General features: G+C 41.7%; 1 long non-coding RNA gene across 1 annotated transcript; it reads right to left on the bottom strand.

Annotated features, from left to right (window-relative positions):
• Positions 1 to 939: 939 nt before the first annotated feature.
• On the bottom strand, positions 940 to 24,923 carry LOC129136982 (uncharacterized). The gene is made up of 4 exons (XR_010151116.1): positions 24,841 to 24,923; positions 22,452 to 22,590; positions 2,627 to 2,929; positions 940 to 1,092 (listed from the first exon to the last, which is right to left on the bottom strand). It is a non-coding gene; the product is annotated as an uncharacterized LOC129136982 (long non-coding RNA).

Genomic DNA, 24,923 nt, shown 5'->3' with positions numbered 1-24,923 from the left:
GAAGTTGAAGTTCAAAGGGTCTGTGGATTATCTTGGCTTTCCTGGTATGTTCCTGTAGTAGTTATTGGAGCAAAAGTTCATGATATGGGTCTCCACACGCTTCTCTGTCTGTCTGAGTGGGAGCTGCAAGTTAGTCCTGCCTCCTATCTGCCATTTTCCCAAAATTTTAAAATTCTCTAATTTTGCCCTAGCCCAGGCCAGGGCCAAGGCTGCCTCAGGGAGCAGTGGTGTGCCTGTGGTCTGTGGCTGTGGGGTGGGTCTGGCACCTTTTAAAGTTTGATAAGAAACATTTACCAACTATTCTCTCTGAAGCCTGCTACATGGAGACCTCATCTGCATAATAAGAACCTTAGTCTCCACAACCCCTTATCTTAACCCAGACATTCCTTTCTATTGATTTCAGGTCTTTAAATAACAACTTAACTCTTTCAATCAGTTGCCAATCAGAAAGAAGCGATCATGCCACTGAATTCTAGCCTGGGTGACAGAGCAAGACCCTGTAAGAACCTGTTTGAAAAAAAAAAGGAGAAAATTTTAAATGTGGTCTTCAAACATAATGTTATGGTTTTTTGATATTATTTAATTAACATAAGTATATTTCACTTCTAAAGTCAGAGTAGAACAAAAAAGGCTGTATTATAACAGAGTTCTGTTTTTTAAACCAAGTGGGCGACTCTCTCTTGAGTACACCCACACTCCCCTTTTTTGAGTGTGTACTTTTCACGAAAAAAGAAAAAACAAACTGGGCACAGTGGTTCACACCTGTAATCCCAGCATTTTGGGAGGCTGATGCGGGAGAATCGTTCAAGACCAGTCCTGAGGACTTAGCAAGATTCAGTCCCCATTAAAAATTATATATATATACATAATTTTCTATATAAATATATATAACATATTATACACAGACACACACACACACACCCCAAGTGAATGATTTTTCAGTTTCCTTTTAATTCTAGATCCTTGAAGACCATTAAACTCCTATCTTTTATTAGATGATTGTTTGAGGCATATATAATCATACCTTCTAACTGCTGCTGGTGATCAGGTATACTAGTCCATTCAGAGCTAAGTTCTCCTCTTATACAACACCTGAGAAGAAATACGTTTGAATTATTTACAGAGCAAAGGCTGTGCCAGTGGAACTGAGGCAATAGCAATGTAAGCAGAAATATAGAAATCTATGTGGTATAATAGAAAGCATAATATTAAGTTCTGTCACTAACTAGCTGTGAGACTTTGAATAGCTCACTTCAGATCTCTGGGTCTTAGTTTCTTCTTCTATAAAACAGAGTAATTGGACTTGATAAGTGGTTCTGAACTAGAATAGGCATCAGAACCATTAGGAGAGCTTCTTAAAAGCATCCATGGGCCAGGCGCAGTGGCTTATGCCTGTAATCCCAGCACTTTGGGAGGCTGAGGTGGGCGGACTATGAGGTCAGGAGATTGAGACCATCCTGTCCAACATGGTGAAACCCCGTCTCCACTAAAAATACAAAAATTAGCTGGGTGTGGTGGCGGGTGCCTGTAGTCGCAGCTACTCAGGAGGCTGAGGCAGGAGAATCGCTTGAACCTGGGAGGTGGAGGTTGCAGTGAGCCGAGATCACGCCACTGCACTCCAGCCTGGGTGACAGAGCAAGACTCCATCTCAAAAAAAAAAAGTAAAAGAAAATGAAAAGCATCCATGCCAGTCCCCCATGCCCAGTTATACCCCACACCACCACCCCATCCCAGGCCTGGCAGGTGCTCTCCAATGAAATTCTCTAGGTCATTCTGGATAGACTTCTGGATTCTTTCCACCTCCCATCTAAGAATCTCTAAGCTATGAAATATGTCTTTATTTTCTCTCACGTTATCTCAAAGTGGAGCCAAGTAAGAGAAGCACTTAAGGCACTTAAATGGAAACTTGAATATTTATTAAACAAAGATGTCTTCCTATCTTATTCTGGTTGAAATCCTAGAATTCAAGCTCCCAGAGGCCATTGCAAACTTAGGCTATATCTAGAGCTTTAAAAATGAGACATGATTCTACATTCTTTTAAAACTTTCAAATCTGTACTGGCCTCAACATTTGTTCTGTTTCATAATGGAATGTCTTTTTTTTTGTTAAAGTTTGTTCAGAAAAAAAAATGTATCCTTTCTAGCTTGAATAGTCATTTAATCATAATCAAAATAACATTGGTTAAATGCCTTATTCTGCCTGATACAATGCTAGAAAATTCATAAAACGAGAAAAAGAAATCATTCCTGGTCTCTGAAAATATGTTTCAAAATCAATAGCATAAATAGCCAACCTTGAAGGTTATGGTTTCATGATTCAAGATACAGAATTTCATGATGCATCATGAATTCTTTTTTTTCCCAAAGCACTTGAATATTTATTACCTATTTTTATCCACAGATCAGCCTTTTGAAATACAATCAGAAGGCATGTCATTCTTATACAATAAACTAAAAAAACAGATTAGATTCCTTGTTTTCTGTGAACAACGAGTTTGGGAAAGGTGGATAAGATTTGTAGCCCCAGTGTCTAGCACAACATAGGTGCTCAATAAATATTTGAATAACTGGATGTGTTGCCTTCTTTCTCCAACTAACTCTCCCAGGGAAGCAAGCAGCAGGTTACCTGGACTCATCTGAATCATCACACACGATACCATGAGAATGAGTATCCACTCTCTTGGCTTGGAGTTGCTGATTTCTGAGGTTTTCAAGTGGTAATGCAGTGAATAGACCAGGAGAGACACTGCGGACATGTAATCGCATGCGTTGTTATTTTCACTGACTTCAAGGATGCTTTTAATTACCTCCTGATTCCTGGGGCAGCCTCAGCCTCGCTGCCTTTTATAGCAGCTGTAGCAGCTACAACTTTGGAATAGTTGACAGCTGTTCACACTTATTCATCTTTGTGCAGCATCTAACACAGGGCCTGGATTTAGGGGTTCAACAAACATTTGTTAAATTGAATTACAGAGGCTGCTAGGTCTAAAAAATACTGATGTGTGGCTCCCATGCCTAGAGATTCAGATTTAATTGGTCTTCAGTATGGCCTTGTATCAGTGTTTAAAATTTTTTTTTAGGTGATTTGAAGGTGCAGCCAAGGCTGACAACTATTGAATAGTCTTCATATACCCTGTCCTTTATTAAGAGGGAGATTAGTAGTTCATAAAACACACACACACACACACACACACACACGAGATGTTAAAGAGAGACTAGCATCTTAACAGAAAATTTCTCTCTAATGTAGTCAGAATTCAAAGCTCAGAAAATAGCAGGAGGACATTCAGAGAGAAATAAGCACAAATGCCACTGACTTTATGAAACCTTTCAATGGCATTGCTTTGTTCCTAAGATACGGCCCAACATTCTTTGTTTTGTTTGCTTATTTTTTGAGATAGGATCTGTCACCCAGGTGGAGTGCAGAGGCACAATCACAGCTCACTGCTAACTCGATCTCCCAGACCCAAGTGGGAGACTCAGCCACCAAAGTAGGTGGGACTACAGGCATATGTCACCATGCTAATTTTTTTCTTAATTTTATCTTTCGTAGAAATGAGGTCTCATAATGTTGTCCAAGCTGGTCTCAAACTCCTGGCCTGAAGCAATCCTCCTGCCTAGGCTTCCCAAAGTGCTGAGATTACAGGTGTGAGCCACCACACCTGGCCTGGCCCAACATTTTCTCATGGCTACAAAGCCTCTATCATGACACCCCAACCTGGCTTTCCAATCTCATCTGGTGCTGCCTCCTCCCTCACCCTCTTTGCAGCCTGCCTGCTGGCCTTCTCTCAGTTCCATGGTCTGCCATGCCCCTTCCCACTTTGGACCCTCCCAGCTAGAATACTGTTCACTCCTCATTCTTACTTTCATCCCAACCATCCTACCCAAGCCTTTGCCTTGCCAGCTCCTAAGCACTGTGGGAGTCCATGATTGAATGTCATTTTGTCAGGGAAGAATGCTTTCCTTGAAACCTCAGAACAGAAGTTATGCCTTGGCTCAGCACCTGTCATAGCACTCATTACAGCTATCATCAATTATTTATTTGGTTAATTGTTTAATGTCTGTCTTCTTCACACAGGAATGGGATTGGATTGATCTTGTTTGCCCCTCAATGAGCCTCTGCTACTGAATCATTCTGCAACTTTGGACATATTATTTAACCTCGCCAAGCTTCAAGTTTCTAATTAGTAAAATGGTAATATCAGCACTACTTATCTCATAGGATTGCTGTAAGAATTAAATGAGATCATTCCTGCAGAAGGCTTGTGGTTCAGTGCCTATGACATAGTAAGTGCGAAAAAAAAAATAAAAATAAAAAAATAAGGATGATTATTCTGAAAAGGTCTTTAGCTTAGACATGTTTCAGATGGCCTCTTAAGGCCCCTTCCCAACTCCCTCTCACAAGTGTATGATGCCACATCATTTTGGAGTTTAGGGCTTAAATAACAGCTACTTTATTCCCTTCCAAAATATGTAATCAAATCAGAAATAAAACACAGAAGACAGAAAAATAAATATCAAATTGTTAACTTTAAAACAGATAAAACTCATTGGATAATGTGACTTTAGATATAAAACCAAAGGGGCTTATTAACACCCCTCCCCAAATTGAATTTGCCTCTCCTTATGGGCAGAGATGCTTCAGCAGGCAGACCACAGGGAAGAGCAGAAAATGTAGGCATTCTAGGTATAGACTGGCTCTGCAAGACAAACCCAAAAGGCACTGAGCTAAGTGACTTCACCAGTCAGGTAAGTTATCACATCTCCTTGAAGGAAGAGAGAGAGAGCAGAAGATAAAATGTGTCCTGCCATGCCTTTCTCTGCTGGGGAAGGGAGTGGATCATCTATTCCTTCCATGGAAACAGGAGTGGGAAAGAAGTACTCTCTCCCTCACAGTGTGGTTCCAATGCCAGTAGAATGGTATTTCTCAGAAGATAATTATAAAATTTACTTTGAAAAACAAGTCATACTGTACTATGGGTGATATTTCTGATAATGATATACCAGAAGTTTGTTGAATGATTTGTCTTTTAAATCAGGTGGTGTCTCTAGGTGTCTGTATGAATAACAATGTTTGAGGATAACATCAAGAGTCTTAATCTGAGGCCCCTCATAGCTAAGGTCCAGGCTTACTCTGGCCTTCCAAGATCACTGCCAATCTCTTGCCCGTTCTTCAGGAGAGACCCTGATTTTCAAACTAGTGCAGGTCTGAGACCACTTTTTTATACCCGTTGATGTCAAAATGAGAAAAATAAATTATGTAACTCCTGTGGTCTGAATGTTTGTGTTCCCCCTAAATTCATATGTTGAAATCCTAACCCCTACGGTAATGGTATTAAGAGGTGGGGCCTTTGAGAGATGATTAAATCATGGAGTCAGACCCCTAAAAAATGGGATGAGTGCCCTTGTATAACAGACCTGAGAGAGACCTCACCCCTTCCACTATGTGAGTACACAGCAAGAAGGCAGCAGGCTGTGAACCAGGAAATGGGCCCTCCCAGACCCTGAATCTACAGGCACCTTGATCTTGGACTTCCAGCCTCCAGACCTATGAGAAATAAATTTCTTGGCCGGGTGCAGTGGCTCACACCTGTAATCCCAGCACTTTGGGAGGCCAAGGCAGGAGAATCACCTGAAGTCAGGAGTTTGAGACCAGCCTGGTCAACATGGTGAAACCCCATCTCTACTAAAAATAAAAAAAATAGCAGGGCATGGTGGTGCATGCCTGTAATCCCAGCTACTCAGGAGGCTGAGGCAGGAGAATCGCTTGAGCCTGGGAGGCAGAGGTGGCAGTGAGCCAAGATCATGCCATTGCCCTCCAGCCTGGGTGACAAGAGCAAAACTCTGTCTCAAAAAAAAAAAAAATTTTTTTTCTTGTTCATAAGCTACCCAGTCTATGGTAGTTTGTTATGGCAATACAAACAAACTAAAACATAACCAACCACTTTTTTAGGGAAGCTAAATGTATAAGGCCTTATTAAAGATTATCGCATAGTTTTTAAAACCATGGACTTTGGAGAAATAAAACCAAATTCTGACATTACTATATGACTTAGAACATATTACCTCTTTGTACCTCAATGTCCTTATCTATAAAATGGGAACAATAACAGTATCCATCTCATAATGTTGTGTGAGTAAAAGAGTACATTCAAATAATTTAGATCAGCATCTTGCCTATGTGTTCAATAAATGTTAGCCACTATTATTCAGTTTGAAAGACCATTGTTTATTCTGGAATTATATCCACTTTATCACTTTGGTATTAAACTGTCTCTTCATAAAATTATATCAATTGTTTCTAGTAAATCCCTTTTTTAATTTCCTTATCTGATGAAATTAAAAGTTGGCAAATTATAATTGTCCCTCCAATTTTTGTTTTTAAATATAACCGATGCGTAAAAAACAAAGCATAAAAAGTAGAGGTTCCTCTTCAAAGACTTTCCTCCCCATCTAATTAAGAATAAATAGTAACTTCTCTTAGAAGCAAAGTTTATTCAAAGACCTGTGCTAACATTCTTAAATATCTGCTAGCCGTAATAAAGAAATCAGTGTACTTTATGTTCTTAGCTCCCATAATTTAGCCTAAATATTTGCCCTGGCATGCTTACACTAGTCCAAGCAAGCATTAGGTTATAGCCTGTTCCTCTTATTTGAAGGTGTTTTTACCTTTTTCAGCATTCCACAAGTTACTGCCACCTTCCTTTGTTCTCCTCTGCCCTTGTCTCTTTTAAAAAGTTCTAAGTTGCTAGCCAATCAGGACAAATACAGAATGTGAGGTCCCATTCCAGCCAATGGAAACTGGACACAGCAGTAAAGTGGACCATCGGGTTATAAATGACCCTGTCTCCTTTGTTTGGTGCATTCTCATGGCAAAACTGCTGGTGAGTGTACCCTTTCTGCAGAAAGTATAAAAACGGCATTGCTGAGGAAATTAAATTTGTGTTCAAGTGCTATTTCTTTATAGCACCAAGGAACAAGCATTACAAATAAAAGTATCTAGAAACCACTTCTAAAAGGGAAAATTAAGCTATTTTTCTCCTTCTCACACACTCATGGAACACTTTTATGACCAAATGTGTTGTGGTTTTTCCCCACATACCAAGCAATTCTCCAGTAGTGTCTCCAGCTGGGTGTGTTCTAACTCAAGCCGGCACTGTCTACTTAGAGATAGTGTCAGATCCCACAGACTGAGGGCTCAATCCCACAAGACTGCTCCCTACTTCAGATGCCAATCTGAAGTAGTAGGTTGTCACCTATACTGATGACTGACAAGCTATAAATCAGGACTCCCTCTAGCCCCTCCTCAGGTTCAATTAATTTGCAAGAGTAGCTCACAGAATTCGGGGAAACACTACTTACATTTGCCAGTTTATTGATGAAGGATATTTTAAAAAGATAAAAAGGAACACCAGATGAAGAGAATTATGGGGTGAGGTGTTGGGGGAGGTGCAGGCCTTCCATGCCCTCTCCTGGGCACCACCCTCCAGGAACTTCCACTTGTTCAGCTATCTGAAGCTCAATCCTTGTTGAGGAGTTTTTAGAACTTAATGTCCAGCCCCACCCCCTTTCCTGGAGGTTGATGCTGAAACTTCCAACCCTCTAATCCTCTAATCGCTTGGTCTTTCTGGTGATTTGGCCCTATCCTGAGGCTATCTAGGGGCCCTACCCTAAATCACTTTATTAGCATAAACTTCCTCGTTATTTAAGGGGCTCCCTATGAATAACAAAAGACATTTCTGTAACTCAGGAAATTCCAAGTGTGTCAGGAACTGGAGACAAAGATCAAAGATACTGCTTGTATTTCATATTCTACCACACCACTGAAATACAGTGCAGTGCTTCCCACTTTCCTTTTATGAAGATCTTAAAGCTAAGGAGATAGAAATATATATATATATATATATATATATAGTAATTAACTTTTAGAATATTACCAACTCTCCTGCCCCTTTATCCACATAATTTGTCTTTGTTGCAATGTAGTATCCTACCAAGGTTCTGTTAAAGGATTTGCACAAAGGTCTGGAGGGCTCTGTGAAAATGTTGATGGGTTAAACAGTCTTCATTCATGGTTAATTATTCTGCCCATTTTCCTTGATGTGGCATCACGCAGTGGTGAATTTATGATAAACATGTAATCGTCCTACAAATTCTTCCTGACTGCTGAACAGACAAAATCAATTCACTGAGACCATGGCATTAAGTAGAGAAAAAGTTTAATTGACCCAAGGCCAGCCCACATGGGAGAACTGGAGTTATCACTCACATTAGTCACCCTAAAGGTTCAGATGTTAAGGGTTTATATGGACAATTTGGTGGGCAGAGTGCTAGGGAATGGTGCTGCTGATTGGTTGGGATGAAATCATAGGGGTGTGGAAAACTATCTTCATGCACCAAGTCCATCTCTGGGTTTGGGCCACAGGATCAGTGGAGTTTAAGTGTACTCAGTTTGAAAAACATCTCAAAAACACCCATATTAGGTTCTACAACAGTGATGTTACCTACAGGAGCAATTGGGAAGGTCACAAACTTTGTGACCTCTGGCCACATGAGCCCAGAGTGGTAAGGGATTAGAAACTACATCTACCTCTTAGCAGAGTGCAGACCCCTCTCATAATCCTAACCTCATGGCCTTTCATTGCTTTTTCAAAGGCAGTTTAATTTTGGGAAGGGCTGTTATCATCCTTGCTTAAAGGTTAAACTATAAACTAAATTCCTCCCAAGGTTAATTTGGCCTATGCTCAGGAACAATTAAGGACAACGCAAAGGTGAGAAGCAAGATGGAGTTAACTACGTCAGATTTCTCTTACTGTCATAATTTCACAATGGCAGTTTCAAATGCTCCTCATGATGATAATGTCTGTGGTGACAGTGATCCTAATATTCTCTGTCCCTTTGTTAGATATGAGTTCTAAATTTCTTTTCAAAGAATCAATATGTTAGTATGTTCAATTATTTGCCTACTTTTAAACTTAACTTCTTCATAAAGCAATGTTTTTCGATTACCTGCTCCACCCTGACTCATTCCGATTACCTGCTCCACCCTGACTCATTCCGATTACCTGCTCCACATTGACTCATTCCAATTACCTCTGTCATAACCATTTTTCCCCGCCAAACCACTTACCCCGTCACTCTCTTTAAATTAGCCAAATGGAATTAGTTTAGCCTGTGTGGTCTAACCCTAGCCAACAGGGGAATGCCACAGCAGCAGAGGCCATGTGCATCAGGGATAAGAACCCCTTCCCCTCCCTTGTCCAAGTGTGTGCTCACCATTGCTCCATCTGTAAGGGCACACCCTTCTATAGAAGTGACTTGCCTTGCTGATAATTAAAAAGAAAATTTTATATTTGAGTGGTATTTGTTTTGCAGCACCAAAACTTTATTTATAACAATTTGGGGGCTCACCTGTGATTACATTCCCCTCCAGGGGTGGTCTCTGGTTCTCTCTCGTGAGGAGGTGTGCCCCACCCCCTTGTGGCAGCCTCAGGGGTGAGAAATCAGGACCTACCCAGTGTGAGGAATAACCTGAGCTCTCAGCAACATGGAAAGAAACTGGCCAGCAACCTAGCTTAAAGTATCCTCACATACTGCCGCGATGGCTCTGTGCACAGACCAAGGAAGGAGAAGGCCACAGGAGCCAGTAAAGTATTTCTTTGGTGGTCAGGACTAAGGAAAAAGCCAGGGGGCGATAAAGCATTCACTGGTTAGGACATACCAAGGACAGAGAAACCGCAGGGGCAGTAAAGCATTCCTTAGTCAGGACTAGGGAAAGAAAGCTGCAGGGGGCGGTGAAGTACTCCTTAGTCAGGATGTCTTGGAGGTTAAAAAGAGGTGAGAAATCCCCATTGGGGGGTGCTGAATCTCACAAAGAGGTGAGAAATCCCCATGAGGAGGGGTTGAACCTCAGAAAGCGGTGAGAAATCCCCATGCTGAGAGTGAACCTCAAAAAGAGGTAAGAAATCCCCATGGGGGGGGTTGAACCTCAAAAAGAGGTGAGAAATCCCCATGGGGGGGGTTGAACCTCAAAAAGAGGTGAGAAATCCCCATGGAGGGGGTTGAACCTCACACAAACCTCTGGTAGTAAGAAAAATATTCAGAACTCCCCTTTCCTTTCTTCTCAGGGGAAGAAAGAGTAGCTCCACTCCCACCGGTTGCTCTCATAGGGGAAGGGGAAGGAGAGGGGAGAACAGCAGCATAAGCGGCTGGCAGAGGCAGGGAAAGACCAGCAGAGAGGACAGAGAAAAGAGAGAGAGAAAAAGTCAGAGAGAGAGCGAGGAAGAGAGAGAGACAAAGACGGAGTCGAAGAGAGAGAGAGGCAGAGACAGAGGAAGAGACAGAGAGATAAAGAGGGAGTCGAAGAGAGAGAGAGGCAGAGACAGAGGAAGAGACAGAGAGACAAAGAGGGAGTCAAAGAGAGAGAGGGAGAGACAGAAAGTCAAAGAAAGAAAGAAAGAGAGAGATAGAAGTAGTAAAGAGAAAACAGTGTACCCTATTCCTTTAAAAGCCAGGGTAAATTTAAAACCTATAATTGATAATTGAAGGTCTTCTCCATGACCCTGTAACACTCCAATACCACTTTGCTGTCAGCGTAAACAAGGGTGTAGCCCGAAAGCACTGAGGCCACTGACAACCCATAGCGTTCCTAATCAAAAATCCTTAACCCAGTAACCCGCAGATGGCCCAAATGCATTCAATCTGTAGCGGCAACAGCTTTGCTAACAGAAGGAAGTAGAAAAACAACTTTTGGAGGAAACCTCATTGTGAGCACACCTCATCAGGTCAGAACCATCCTAAGTCAAAAAAGAAAAGAAAAAAAGAAGCAAAAAGGTAGCTTACTGACTCAAGAACCTTAAAGTATAAGGCTATTCTGTTAGAAAAAGATGATTTAACATTGACCACTGAAAATTCCCTTAACCCAGCAGGTTTCCTAACAGGGATCTTAATTACCTTACAAAGGTCCAACCAGACCTAGGAGGAACTCCCTTCAGAACAAGACAATAGATGGTTCCTCCCTCCCGGGTGATTGAGGGAAAAAGACACAATGGGTATTCAGTAAATGATATGGAAACTCTAGTAGAAGCAGAGTTAGGAAAATTACCTAATAATTGGTCTGCTCAAACATGCCAGCTGGTTGCACTCAGCCAAGCCTTAAAGTACTTAGAGAATTAGGAAAGAGCCATCTATACCAATTATAAGTTAATATGGACTGAACGAGGTCTTATTAATAGCAAAGAATAATTGAAATCCCAAACTTACAAAAGTAACTTTACTTTACAAAGGTTAAGTTTGCTAAAAGTTAACCGTGTAACATGTATTATCCTAACTTCTAATCTGTGGCCTTAGACAGCCTAGTCCACAGACATGAAGGAAGTTCGCTTTGGAAAAGAAAGGTTATCATCTTTGAGAAAAAAAAGTCGGGGGGATAATTTATGTAAAAAGGAATGTTATATGGTAAGTTCTTGTCCTAAAATAAATTAACCGGTTGTTTAAAGAAAGCGATGTTTGCAACAAGTAAAAAAGTTGAGGCATGTCAAACAATTGTCTGTAAAAGTTGTGAAAAAAGAAAGTTATAACAGGGAATTTATGCAAGAAATGTTGTATAATTTAAAAGTAATTAGGCCTCCTGAATGTAAAACTAATGAAGAAACAGTTTATGTGCAAGGTGTATAAGGAAAGTAAAATATATCTTTGGTAAAAGGATTATAAGGAGGCGTAAGAATGTGGATTTTTACCTACATTAAAAGGTTAAAAAATTTGTTTTAAAGGTTTAAACAAGTTTTGAAATGTTAATTGTAAAGGAAATTCTGTGTGTAAACATATTGGCCAAAGTTAAAGGGGTATCATCCAGTTTTTCTGTGAACTGGACATTAAAATAAAAGCACAAAAGGTTTTTCTTAAAGCACTAACCTGCTCTTTAACAAAAATTATAAAAGGTTAAAAAGAGACTATAAAAATCTTACCTTATGGTCAGACATTAAAAATTGAATAAATATGCCTACAAGGTTTTATTACAATTAAGTTTAACATTAATAACACACTAATATAAAGGTGAAATTTAGCTTATCTGGTATAAAAATCATACAGGAAGCATTGTCAAATATAAAACGGTGTTTGGCTTTCTTTGGTCTAAAAAGTAATAAAAATAGGTGCTAAAGGAAATTTCTCAGTAAGAAGGCACCAAGGACTATAAAGTCCACTGCTGATGTCCCCACATTTAAAACAAAAGGTCAATTTCTTAGAAATTATATACTTGGTTTATCTTCCATTTTCCTTTCCCTCAAAACTAAAAGTCTTTTAGCACAGGTAGCACCCCTAGAATTTCTGGTAAACTAGCACCAGCCTGAGGATCACGTTCTCATCAAATGGTAGAAAGAAGGAAAACTCGAGCCAGCCTGGGAAGGACCCTACCTTGTACTGCTAACCACCAAGACGGCTGTTCGTACAACAAAAAGGGGATGGACTCATCACAGTTGAGTCAAAAAAGTGCTGCCCCTCCAGAGTCGTGGGCCATAGTCCCAGGGGAAAACCCTACCAAACTAAAGCTAAGAAAAATTTAACTCTCTTTCATCTATTCTATTACTCTTTCTTCTTTCCTCGCTCTATTGCTGACCATCTAGTTATTAATATAACCAAGTCAATTTCACCTCAAACTATTGCATTTAATGCTTGCCTTGTTATACCCTGTGGGGACTTGCCAACTCAAAGACAGCTCTCTGCTTCAGAAAAGTAACTCTGTCCCTCCTGACTCCTCAGACTAGGCATTAGTGAATTGGGACCATTTAATCCGGGGAGATTTTAATAAAGACCCCAGTGTCAACCATCAGTCTTGTTCCCAGATGTACAGCTTTTATGCCACAGTTGGTCCAACATTCTGTGGACCACTAAAGAGCAAGGATGGACTGCCCCAATCTGTTTTTATAATTTCCTAAAACCATGCATTCATTTTACTAGAGGGACACTCTGCCCCCACCCCACCCCCCAACTGTCAGCTAAACCAGTGCAATCCTATAGAGGTTATTATCTCAAACCCTCAAAGTTCTTCCCCTTTTCTAAGCTGGTTCCCTTCTTTAAGCTGGTTTTATGCTATGGGGGCTGAGGTTTCAGAGACAGACCCTATTGGATTATTTGAAATGCATTTCTTTGATCCCCCGCCTCCTGTACCTTTCTCTAAGCCTTCTTCCAAAACCTCTCACAACGGAACAATTGCTCCTCCTCCATCTAACAACAAGACCAAGACAAGACCGAGACAGCTATCATAGAAGTTAAAGACTTAAAACAAATTTTGGCAATTAAGACAGGATATCAAGATGCAAATGCCTGGTTGGAATGGATCAAATATTCCATCTGCACGTTAAACAAAAGCAATTGTTATGTTTGTGCACACCGCAGGCCAGAGGCCCAGATTGTCCCCTTTCCACTAGGGTGGTCCTCCAGTTGACTGGGCGTGGGCTGCATGGTAGCTCTTTTCCAGGATTCTACAGCTTGAAGTAACAAGTCATGCCACCCTCTGTCTCTGCTATATCCCAAAATCCGGCACCCAGCGGGTCAGCCCCCAAGGGCCATCCAGCTTCCATCTCCCAACACTAAGTTCACTTTGTGTCTCTCATGACAGGGAGGAAACTTAGCATTCCTTGGAGACCTGAAGGGGTGTGGTGAGCTTAAGAATTTTCAAGAGCTTATCAATCAGTCAGCCCTTGTTCATCCCCGAGTGGATGTGTGGTGGTATTGTGGTGGACCTTTACTGGACACTCTGCCAAATAACTGGAGTGGCATCTGTGCTTTAGTCCAATCGGCTATCCCTTTTACCCTGGCATTTCATCAACCAGAGGAAGGGAAAATAAGACATCATAAAGCGAGAGAAGCCCCTTATGGGTCTTTCAACTCTCACGCCTATTTAAATGCCACTGGAGTCCCACGGGGAATACCAAATCAATTTAAAGCCCAAATCAAATAGCTGCAGGATTCGAGTCAATATTTTGTTGAGTGACAATTAATAAAAATGTAAATTGGAAAAACTACATCTATTACAACCAACAGTGATTTATTAACTACACTAGAGGTGCTGTTAAAAGAATAGCTGAGCAATTAGGGGCTACTAGCCAGATGGCTTGGGAAAATAGGATAGCCTTAGACATGATATTAGCAGAAAGAGGAGTCTGCATCGTGATTAAAACTCAATGTTGCACCTTCATTCGAAACAACACCGCCCCTAACGGAAGTATAACAAAGGCATTGCAAGGTCTGACTGCTCTATCCAATGAGTTACCCATCAACTCAGGGGTAAATGACCCCTTTATAGAATGGCTAGAAAAGTGGTTCGGTAAATGGAAAAGAATAATAGCCTCAATTCTTACTTCCCTCCCAGCCGTAATGGGTATACTTATCCTTGTCTGGTGTTGTGTCACACCATGCATCTGTGGGTTGGTGCAGAGGCTCATAAAAACGACACTTACTAAAACCTCCCTTAACTATCCTCCACCTTATCCAGAGAAGCTTCTTTTAGAAAATCAAGTAGAACACTAAGCCAAGACATGTTAAAAAGTTTGAAAAGAAAGAGTTGTGAGGAAATGCAAGAGGAGGGGTTGTTAGATATGCATTCTAAATTTCTTTTCAAAGAATCAATATGTTAGTATGTTCAATTCTTTGCCCTCTACTTTTAAACTTAACTTCCTCGCAAAGCAACCTTTTTCGATTACCTGCTCTACCCTGACTCATTCCAATTACCTTTTCCACCCTGACTCATTCCGATTACCTGCTCTGTCATAACCATTTTTCCCACCAAACCACTCACCCCATCACTCTCTTTAAATCAGCCAATCGGAATTATTTAGCCTGTGCAGTCTAACCCTAGCCAATAGGGGAACGACACAGCAGAAGAGGCCATGTGCGTCAGGGATAAGAACCCCTTCCCCTCCCTTATCCAAGTGTGCGCTCACCATTGCTCCATCTGTAAGGGCGCACCCTTCTGTAGGAGTAACTTGCCTTGCTGATAATTAAAAAGAAAGTTTTATATTTGAGTGCTATTTATTTTGCAGCACCGAAACTTTATTTATAATACCCTGACTTGAGGCAATTGAGGCACTGAATGAACAAACTGTTCATTTGAACTGACTGCAAGACAATCGAGGAATTGGTGAAACAATTCACCAATTTCACCAGTGAAAACAAAACTTATTCTGATTTCCAGACTGAGCTTATGAAATCACTGTTACTCTGATGGTCACTACCGGGAGGCAAAGTCATATTTTGAAATAAATTTGGGGATTAAATGAGGAAATGAGAACCCATGTAGTAAGTGAGAATCCATGCCAGCAGTAACACCCAGAAGTTTTTCTACACATTCCACTGAGATAAATTTTAAAAGTCCAGAGCATTTTCCCAGGACCCCCTTCTTACTTACATTGCAGCATTGCTGATTAAAATTGTGATTAATTCTGGCCAGGACCACAATTAAGTGGTAATATTTTATCATACAAACATATAGTCTTTTGCTTAAAACCGATGTGTACGGGGATCTTTTACTATTAAACTATCTGGGCTCCTTTAGCCTGTTCCTCCAAGCCAGCTCTAAGCATCTGGTACATCTCTTTGAATGGACAAAGGAGTGAGGCCAGAGCTGTAGTCCCTTGTTGTCTGAGCTCTTGATCTGCCTTCCCTGACAGCCCTGCTTGCAGAGAAACAGAGAGATTAGGGAGATGCCTGGGGGCTGGGAATGTGACAGGTGACAGTTTCCATCAGCATTTATCTCTACTTGGCAAAAATAAGAAAGGTCTGGAAACAGGCCTCTGGTGGAACGTGTTGGCAATCACAAAGCATCCTGAGTTGTGCTTTGGAATCCAGAAATATATGTGTATTATCCATCATAACCAGGTAACAAGCCTCATAGTGACTGTGAGAGTCACTAGAATTTGACCTTCATTGAAATAAGAGCAACCATTTATTGGCCAAGAGATTTATATGCATTGCCTTTAATCATTACAATAACCTCTGAGATAATCTATTTTATGCTTGAAGAAAACTGAGATTGAGGAAGATTTGATGGTTTGTACAAGAGCACAAAGCCATAAATGTAAGGGGCCAGGGATCCAATTCGGGCTTTTCTGGCTCCAAAGCCCAGGCTCTGTCCACTGTGCCAATCTGCCCCTTGTTAGGTACAAGGTAAGACTGCTCTCTGCAAGACCGGGCTGCGTTTGTGAAACTGTCTTTCTAATTAACCTTTGTGCTCAAGTGTTTCTCAGAAAAGGCCACCCCCTCAGCAATTCTTAAGTGTTTGGCTAGTTGTTTGACCCAGACTGGTTGGTTTGTTTGTTTTCCTGTCATTTTTTCAAAAATCCAAATCTAGGCATAATGTGTACATTTGTCTCAGTGGATCCATTTCTCCTGGGTCCGAAGCTAGCTCATCTCAACCATCCCTTCACTTTGGAAAAGTCTCCCAAGCAAGCTTTGCTAACCATCAGCAAATAATCCCTTTGGCTACTACCGCTTAAGAAGTACCTGATTCTGAAGATATGTTCTGCTGATTTGTCACGTAGAAGAATGGAAGCATAGAAGATTGTTATTTATTTATTTATTTATTTAATTTATTTTTTGAGATGGAGTCTTGCTCTGTCACCCAGGCTGGAGTGCAGTGGCAGGATCTCAGCTCATTGCAATCTCCACCTCCCGGGTTCAAGCGATTCTCCTGCCTCAGCCTCCCAAGTAGCTGGGACTACAGGCTTCCACCACCACGCCCAGCTAATTTTTGTATTTTTAGTAGAGACAAGATTTCACCATGTTGGCCGGGCTGGTCTCGAACTCCTGACCTCAGGTGATCCTCCCACCTCTGCCTCCCAAAGTGCTCGGATTACAGGCGTGAGCCACTGTACCCAGCCGCCAAGTGGGGAAAATTAGAGCATAGTTAAAATATATTTCTTTGTGTTCTACTCCCACTTATTTATTTATTTATTTTGAGACAGAGTCTTGCACTGCTGCCCAGGCTGGAGTGCACTGGTGCAATCTCACACTCACTGCAACCTCTGCCTTCTAGGTTCAAGCAATTCTTCTGCCTCAGCCTCCCAACTAGTTGGGACTACAGGCACACACCATCACGCCTGGTGAATTTTTGTATTTTAAATAGAGGCGGGGTTTCGCCATGTTGGCCAGGCTGGTCTCGAACTCCTGACCTCAGGTGATCCTCCCACCTTGGCCTCCCAAAGTGCCACTGCACCCAGCCTGTACTCCCACTTCTGACTGCAATCACCCCAATTAGCTATATCAAGGTCCTCATGCCTGGGCAATAACATACCAAGGGGAGGTCCTAAGGCTTGAGACATGCAGCCAATATCTGGCCTAGAGTGAAAATCTACAATCAGGAAGGCAGGAGAATGGTGCCAAAGCTCAGAATCCTGACCAGTCAATCAGTTGGAGGGTAGTCAGGACCAGAATCCTGACCAATCAGCTGGCTAAACAGATACAGATGCAATGAGACTAGCCAAATCTAGTAAGGAGACATTAAACCAGCTGTGGGCAAGTCAGGCAGGACAATGGTAGCCCAAGAAAATTTGAAGTAATTCCTTGTGTAACTGGGCTTGGCCCATTCTGCTGAGCCAAGATGGAATGAAAGGATTCAACCATGTTGGAAAATCTTAGAGGTAACATTGTTTACAACTTTTGCACTGAGAATATAGGTGATTAGAAGTTACATCTGGGCTGGGCACAGTGGCTCATGCTTGTAATCCCAGCACTTTGTGATGCCAAGGCAGGTGGATCGCTCAAGCCCAGGAATTCCAGACCAGCCGGGGCAATGTGGCAAAACCCCGTCTCTACAAAAAATACAACAATTAGCTGAACATGGTGGTGTACACCTGTGATTCCAGCTACTCAGAAAGCCAAGGCAGGAGGATTGCTTGAGCCCAGGAGTGCAAGACCAGCCTGGGCAACATGGTAAGACCCCATCTCTACAAAAATAAATAAATACATATATATATATATATATCCGTCGAAGATCAGACAGGAACACTGACAATTTTGGCAGATGCCAGAATGGATAAATGATGACAACATTTTATATATATATATATACATATACATATATATACACATATACATATACATATATATATACATATACATATATATACATATACATATATATATACACACACACATATATATATGTATATATAAAAAATAATTTTTTAAAAAGAAGTTAGGCCGGGTGTGGTGGCTCAAGCCTGTAATCCCAGCACTTTGGGAGGCCGAGGTGGGTGGATTACTTGAGGTCAGGAGTTCAAGACCAGCCTGGCCAACATGGTGAAACCCTGTCTCTACTAAAAATACAAAAATTAGCCGGGCGTGGTGGTACATGCCTGTAGTCCCAGCTATTCTACTCGGGAGGCAGAGGCAGGAGAATCACTTGTACCCAGGAGGCAGAGGCAGGAGAATCACTTGTACCCGGGAGGCGGAGGTTGCAGTGAGCCAAGATTGTGCCACTGCACTCCACTCCAGCCTGGGTGACAGAAGCCAGCCTCAGTCTCAAAAAAAAAAAGTTACATCTGAAAGGTATTAATTTAAGACATAAATACCTAAAGGTATATACCAAACAGCTACAGTTGAAAATCAATTCTGACTGTATTTCAAAAAGCAATAAACAGCACATTTGCATGGTAAGAATTTTTCAACAACACTAAAGAGACCACTTCCTTCATCATCATCAGGAGCTCTAACCATTCTGGCTCAGTATCTTTAAACCCACAGCACATGCCAAGCATATATACAGCAAATGTCCTTTCCCATTCCCTCTTTTGGACTTTACCTGAGAAACCCTCAGTCTTCCTACTTCTCAACCTGTCTGAACACTTCCATGTACCAGCCCTGCTTAATACCTGACTCTGACAGGCTCCTTCTGATAGCTGTTCTGCAGTTCTGCCCCTGATGGCCTGATAGGTACCTTTGTATACCAGCGCTCTTCTGTATTGCAACTGCTCCCTTCTCTGAGTTGTCCCTCCCTTAACTGATTTGTTCCAGGCTTCCAGGGAAATCAGAGAGAGCACCCTTTCCTTTACTCTGAACCATGCAGTGATTACTCCAATAGTGAGAAATAGATAAAAATCTCTCCTTTCCAATTATCTTTTATTTTTTTTGATTTTTCCCTTTTTTTTTCTCTTCCCAGAAAAATCTCAGGCACACTCCAATTATCTTCAATCCCATCTATAATGATCTATTCCTTTATTTTAAATGTGGGGGCTGCCTTTTTTTAAATTTAAGTATTTCTTTTATTATTTATTTATTTATTTATTGAGACAGAGTCTCGCTCTGTCGCCCAGGCTGGAGAGCAATGGCACGATCTTGGCTCACTGAAACCTCTGCCTCTCAGGTTCAAGCGATTCTCCTGCCTCAGCCTCCCAAGTAGCTGGGACTACAGGTGCGTGCCACCATGCCTGGCTAATTTTATATTTTTAGTAGAGACAGGGTTTCGCCATGTGGGCCAGTCTGGTCTCGAACTCCTGACCTCAGGTAATCCACCCGCCTCCGCCTCCCAAAGTGCTGGGATTACAGGTGTGAGCCACTGCGCCCAGCTAAAATTTAAACACTTCTACAAGACAGAACATTTTAGTATGAATGAATATATCTCCATTTTTAACCCTGGGTCCAAAGAGACCAAGATAATGCCTGGGGAAGAGAAAGCAATAAAAAAAAAGAGAGAGAGACAAAAAGGAAACTAGAAGCACCAGACAACATCACTGCTTTCCAATTCTGCTATTAATATGAACAGCACTGAAGTTTTTCAAACAATATCCTATCTTAGCTACATCTTTAGAACGAGTAAGTCAAATAGTTTACAGGCTTATTATTGTCTTACACCCAAAATCAGGAACCCAAAATATAGACCCATTAATATTTGTGTAGTCGAATAATATTTTGAGCTATTAACCTAGAGTTCCTCTCCTTCCTCCCATCCCTTCTTCCCCTACCCTACCCAGTATTTCTTAGTTCCACTCACCCTTCCCTGAGCCCTAGCAGCTAGGACATTCCATCTTCACTGTCTCAAGGTAGAACCTAAGGAGCCTGCTAGGTCCTTCAGTTCTCCCCACTCAGCTGGATATGACAGTGTAAATGGCTACATGATGTTTCCCCCTGCTCAGAGGGCCTCGCATTTTCTATAGGTCACTATGTCACTCAAAAAATACTACAAATGTAGCTGAGAGAAGGCTAGCAGGCCTGAAGAAGCCTTGAGCTTGGGACAAGGAAGACAAAACAGTGATCCATTGATCCACCATCAAAGATCGGACAGGAACACTGACAATTTTGGCAGATGCCAGAATGGATAAATGATGACAACATAAAACAGATGCTCCCAGTTCCTCACCTCCATTCTGACTCCTTGGCACTGGTGAACATCCCAGAACTCAGACCCTGAGCTTAATTTTCAACTACCTGGCAGAATAGAGAAAAAAAGGATGTTTCTTGTACAATTGAATGTGTAGCCTGAAATGTACACCCACTATGTTGGTTAATAGAACAAGGTGCAATGTGACTAAATAGAAACACATGTTTAAGAAACAAGAAGACAAGGCACAAGCTGGACATAGAAGTACACTGAGAGCCTCTGCCTTATACCAGGTGAACCACAGGGTCCATGTACTGAGATAACATGTGTAAGGGTCCTATCCCTAGGACTCCAGTGCTAGGAACTCCTGCAGAAGCAGCACCTCCCACCTCACGCTCCAGAGGCTTTGCCCAGTGTGAGCTGATGAATGAAGTTGGCTGGGAACGTATTTCAGTTAGCAAGAATTATAATACATTTATTTCAGACCCCAACTTATGAAAATTCTTTTGCAAGAACACTAAAGCTCAAACACTGTAAAGGAAAGAAAGGGGTCAGGGTTGGAATAAGAATATAAAATAATATAAAACACAAAAATCAGATAATTGTGAAAATACAGAAGTATAAAAAAGAGATAATACATGAGATCATGGAAGTGGTCTGTAGGCCACATCCACCCTCTCCCAGTCCCCCGGGACACTCCTGCTACTTCAATAGCTGTAGTTTCCTCTGGGTTGACGTGATATATCAAAGTTCAATTACTTACATATTGGTTGATAGCAGTATGCCAGATGTCCCCACTTGGTCAAACGGCCAAAAAGTTTATGTAGTCATGGATGCTGATTTGGGGGTTGGAAAAACAATTATAAAAGGCTATAGGCTGGGCGCGGTGGCTCATGCCTGTAATCCCAGCACTTTGAAAGGCTGAGGCGGGCAAATCGCCTGAGGTCAGGAGTTCCGAGACCAGCCTGGCCAACATGGTGAAACCCTGTCTCTACTAAAAATACAAAAATTAGCCGGGCATGGTGGCAGGCGCCTGTAATCCCAGCTACTTGGGAGGCTGAGGCAGAAGAATTGCTTGAACCCAGTAGGCGGAGGCTGCAGTGAGCCAAGATCGTGCCATTGCACTCCAGCCTGGGCAACAAGAGCGCAACTCTGTCTCAAAAAGAAAAAAAAGGCTGTAGCTAAAAATGACTTTTAGCTCAGTTTGTTACAGTAGGTAGTCAGGCAGACATGAGCAGGGCAGGAGGCAGCACCCTCCCGACCCCCTACCATGAACATCAGGCGATCATCGGGTGATGGTCAGGCGGTTAACTGTCTCCCTAAAATAATAATTGGTTGCAGCGAGCACAAGGGATAGGCAGTTTCCCAACAGATGGAAAAAACCTGAAACTGGTGATCAGCAGCTTCCCAGTAGTATCTCAGGAACTGGTTGAGTGGGCTCACAATGTAAACTAAGAGGCAAAATGGGGCAGTTTAACTGGTATATGACCTCCTAGGGACATTCGGCAGGTAAGGGAAGAACGCCTGGAGTGAGCATGCCTACAACTCCAGTAAACACACTGCGTATGCTCCCTTTCCAAGGGCTAGCAGGCCACTGCGCATGCGGACAGCACCCCCAAGGGAAGAATCAGGGCAGAAGAGAGGCAAGACCCCGGAAGTATACTTACATAGAAAACCCTAAGTCAAAAGGTCAAAGCGTGCACTTGTCCTTCAACTCGCCTGCTTGGCCCTCTTCCAAGTGTACTTTCCTTCTTTTTTTCCCTGCTCTAAAGCTTTTTAATAAACTTTCAGTCCTGCTCTAAAACTTGCCTCGGCTGGGCGAGGTGGCTCACGCATGTAATCCCAGCACTTTGGGAGGCCGAGGTGGGCGAATCATTTGAGGTGAGGAGTTCGAGACCAGCCTGGCCAACATGGTGAAACCCCGTCTCTACTAAAAATACAAAAATTACCCTGGCGTGGTGGCAGGTGCCTGTAATCCCAGCTACTTGGGAGGCCAAGGCAGGAGAATCGCTTGAACCCAGGAGGGGGAGGTTGCAGTGAGCCAAGATTGGGCCACTGCACTCCAGCCTGGGCAACAGAGCAAGATTCCGTCTCAAAAATAAATAAATAAATAAATAAACAAGTAAATAATACTTGCCTCAGTCTCTCCTTCTGCCTTATGCCCCTCAGTTCAATTCTTTCTTCTGAGGAGACAAGACTTGAGGTTGCTGCAGATGTGTACAGATTTGCCACTGGTAACAAATTTCCTCATATTACAGATGAGAAAAAATCAGACCCTGTGAGAGTGAAAGAGTTGCCAGAGGTCACATGTCTAATTAGTGGCAGAGCTGAGTCTGGAATCCAGGTTTCCTAATTTCCTGTCCCATACTTATTCCATTCCTTCATTCCCACATGCTGCTATTAGCTACACATCTTGAAACACACCTGCTTTCCCTGATCTCTATCAAGAAGACTAACGTTTTTTCCTTCTGTCTATGAAGGACACTGCTAAGGAGAGCTAGGACCAGCAAGGCCCAAAGCACCTACCTACAATAAGAAAGAGAAAGTTACTATAATCCAAATATTCTGTTTCTCCATACCTAGAGCTCTGCCTGGTGGAGTTCTGAAAAAGGCCTCCATGCAATAACAATAAGTAATTTTTTAAAATTAATTCTTTTGTCACTTGAGTACACTGATGGCTGGGGTGAAAGCAAGCCTTAGTTGGGGAAAGGGTAAACCATCATTGCATCACCATGTCTTAGTGAGCTCTGGGGAACACAGTTAAAACAGAAAGTAAACAGAAGAAATCTGAGCAGGCAAAATAAGTTTTTGCTCAATGTTATTGCCAGTTAAACAGAATTGCTGTTCGGTTATTTCTTTGATAGAAGGAAACAATATTTATGTCCACTTAGGAAAAGAGATCTTCTAAGATAAAGTTGAAATATTCTAAAAAGTAAGTATCAGAAAATTCTTTGTCTTTGGGGAAAAGCCAAACTTAAGGAAGTCTCATTTCATTAGACTACCTTTGCAATAAAGCAGGACTGTTAAAAATGGATGGCATAGCCATTTTAAGGGGGCTGATAAAATTGTTCCTCTCAGCACCATAAGGCAGGGTGAGAAAAAAAATTGTTCCTCATGTTTCATGGACCAAAAAAAAAGCATCTTTTGAAAATAGAAGTGCTCTAATTCTTGATGCTGGTGCCTGCTAATATTTGTGAAAGAAATTTCTTTAAAAGGACACCTCTATTTAATTTGAAAATGAGTTATTGGATGTTGTTGTGTTATATCATTTTATAGAAAGTCTTGTGGTATAATGGCATCCCTTATCAGGAAGCAAGGTCTGGTGAGAGACAGTATAGTGAATGGAAGAAGTTAGCATGTAATTCAATCCTTTCTTATGGGTTTATCCAAAGCTAGATCTTCAACAGTATGTCTACACAGACCATTTCTGGAAATGTTCCCTCATATTTACAATTATGGCAGGCAGTCTCATCTTTTTTTTTTTTTCTTTTTTTTTGAGATGGAGCCTTGCTCTGTCACCCAGGCTGGAGTGCAGTGGCACAATCTCAGCTCACTGCAACCTTTGCCTCCCAGGTTCAAGCAATTCTCTTGCCTCAGCCTCCCGAGTAGCTGGGACTACAGGCACCCACCACCATGCCCGGCTAATTTTTTGTATTTTTAGTAGAGACGGGGTTTCACCGTGTTACCCAGAACAGGGTCTCGATCTCCTGACCCGGTGATCTGCCCACCTCAGCCTCCCGAAGTGCTAGGATTACAGGCATGAGCCACTGTGCCAGGCCAGTCTCATCTTCTTTAATTCATCCTACATCGCATTGACTAATTAATCTTCCTTTTCCTTAAAAAAAAGGTGGGGGGTGGCTGATATGATGTAACTCTCCTGATAAAATATCCTTTAATGTTTTCATACATTAAAATTTATTCATACAGAATAAATTCTACTCTCATGAGCATGCCTTTAGGGGTCCTCCCTGATCAGGTACAAACTTTGGCACAAGTGGCATGCAATTATTGTTTTACTTTACATTTTTTGCTACTGTACCAGATGAAGTCTTTATCCTATTCTCTTAACAATTTTCAAGTTTTCATTTCCTCTTTTGTTAATTTACGTTCATAATTTATGCCATTTTCTAATGGAAGCTTATTATGATTTCCAGTCTGTGAATAGGACCTCTTTATTTATTGAGATTTGTAATCTTGTGTCAGTCATATTTATGACAACACTTTCAGAGTTTGTTGTGATATTAACTTATGGGTGATGTTAGAAAGTCAAAAACTTTAGAGCTTAATTGATAGGTCAGAGTTTGTCTTGCATATAATTTATGTCTAGAATCTGTTTTTGGAAGCTTTCCCTCTCATCCTTTGTTCTTCCCATTTTCTACCAGATTCCTATGAAACTACCTAGAGTTTTCCAGTCTCAGGTATTTAATACTCTGACATTGGCTGGTCTTCAGACTTTAGACCCTTCATGCCTTTACCAGTCTGCTAAATAATTCAGAGTTTATTAGGTTAATAGCAAAGGAGCTTACCTTTTCCCCTCTGGATGGCAGAGTTTCCTTTGTGCCTAAAGTGCTTTAGCTGGGCCTGGGCCCTAAGATTTTTGAAGCCTGGG

Source organism: Pan troglodytes, chromosome 15 (genome assembly GCF_028858775.2).
Source record: "Pan troglodytes isolate AG18354 chromosome 15, NHGRI_mPanTro3-v2.0_pri, whole genome shotgun sequence".
Lineage (NCBI taxonomy): Eukaryota > Metazoa > Chordata > Mammalia > Primates > Hominidae > Pan > Pan troglodytes.
This window is presented reverse-complemented; position numbering and strand designations above follow the sequence as displayed.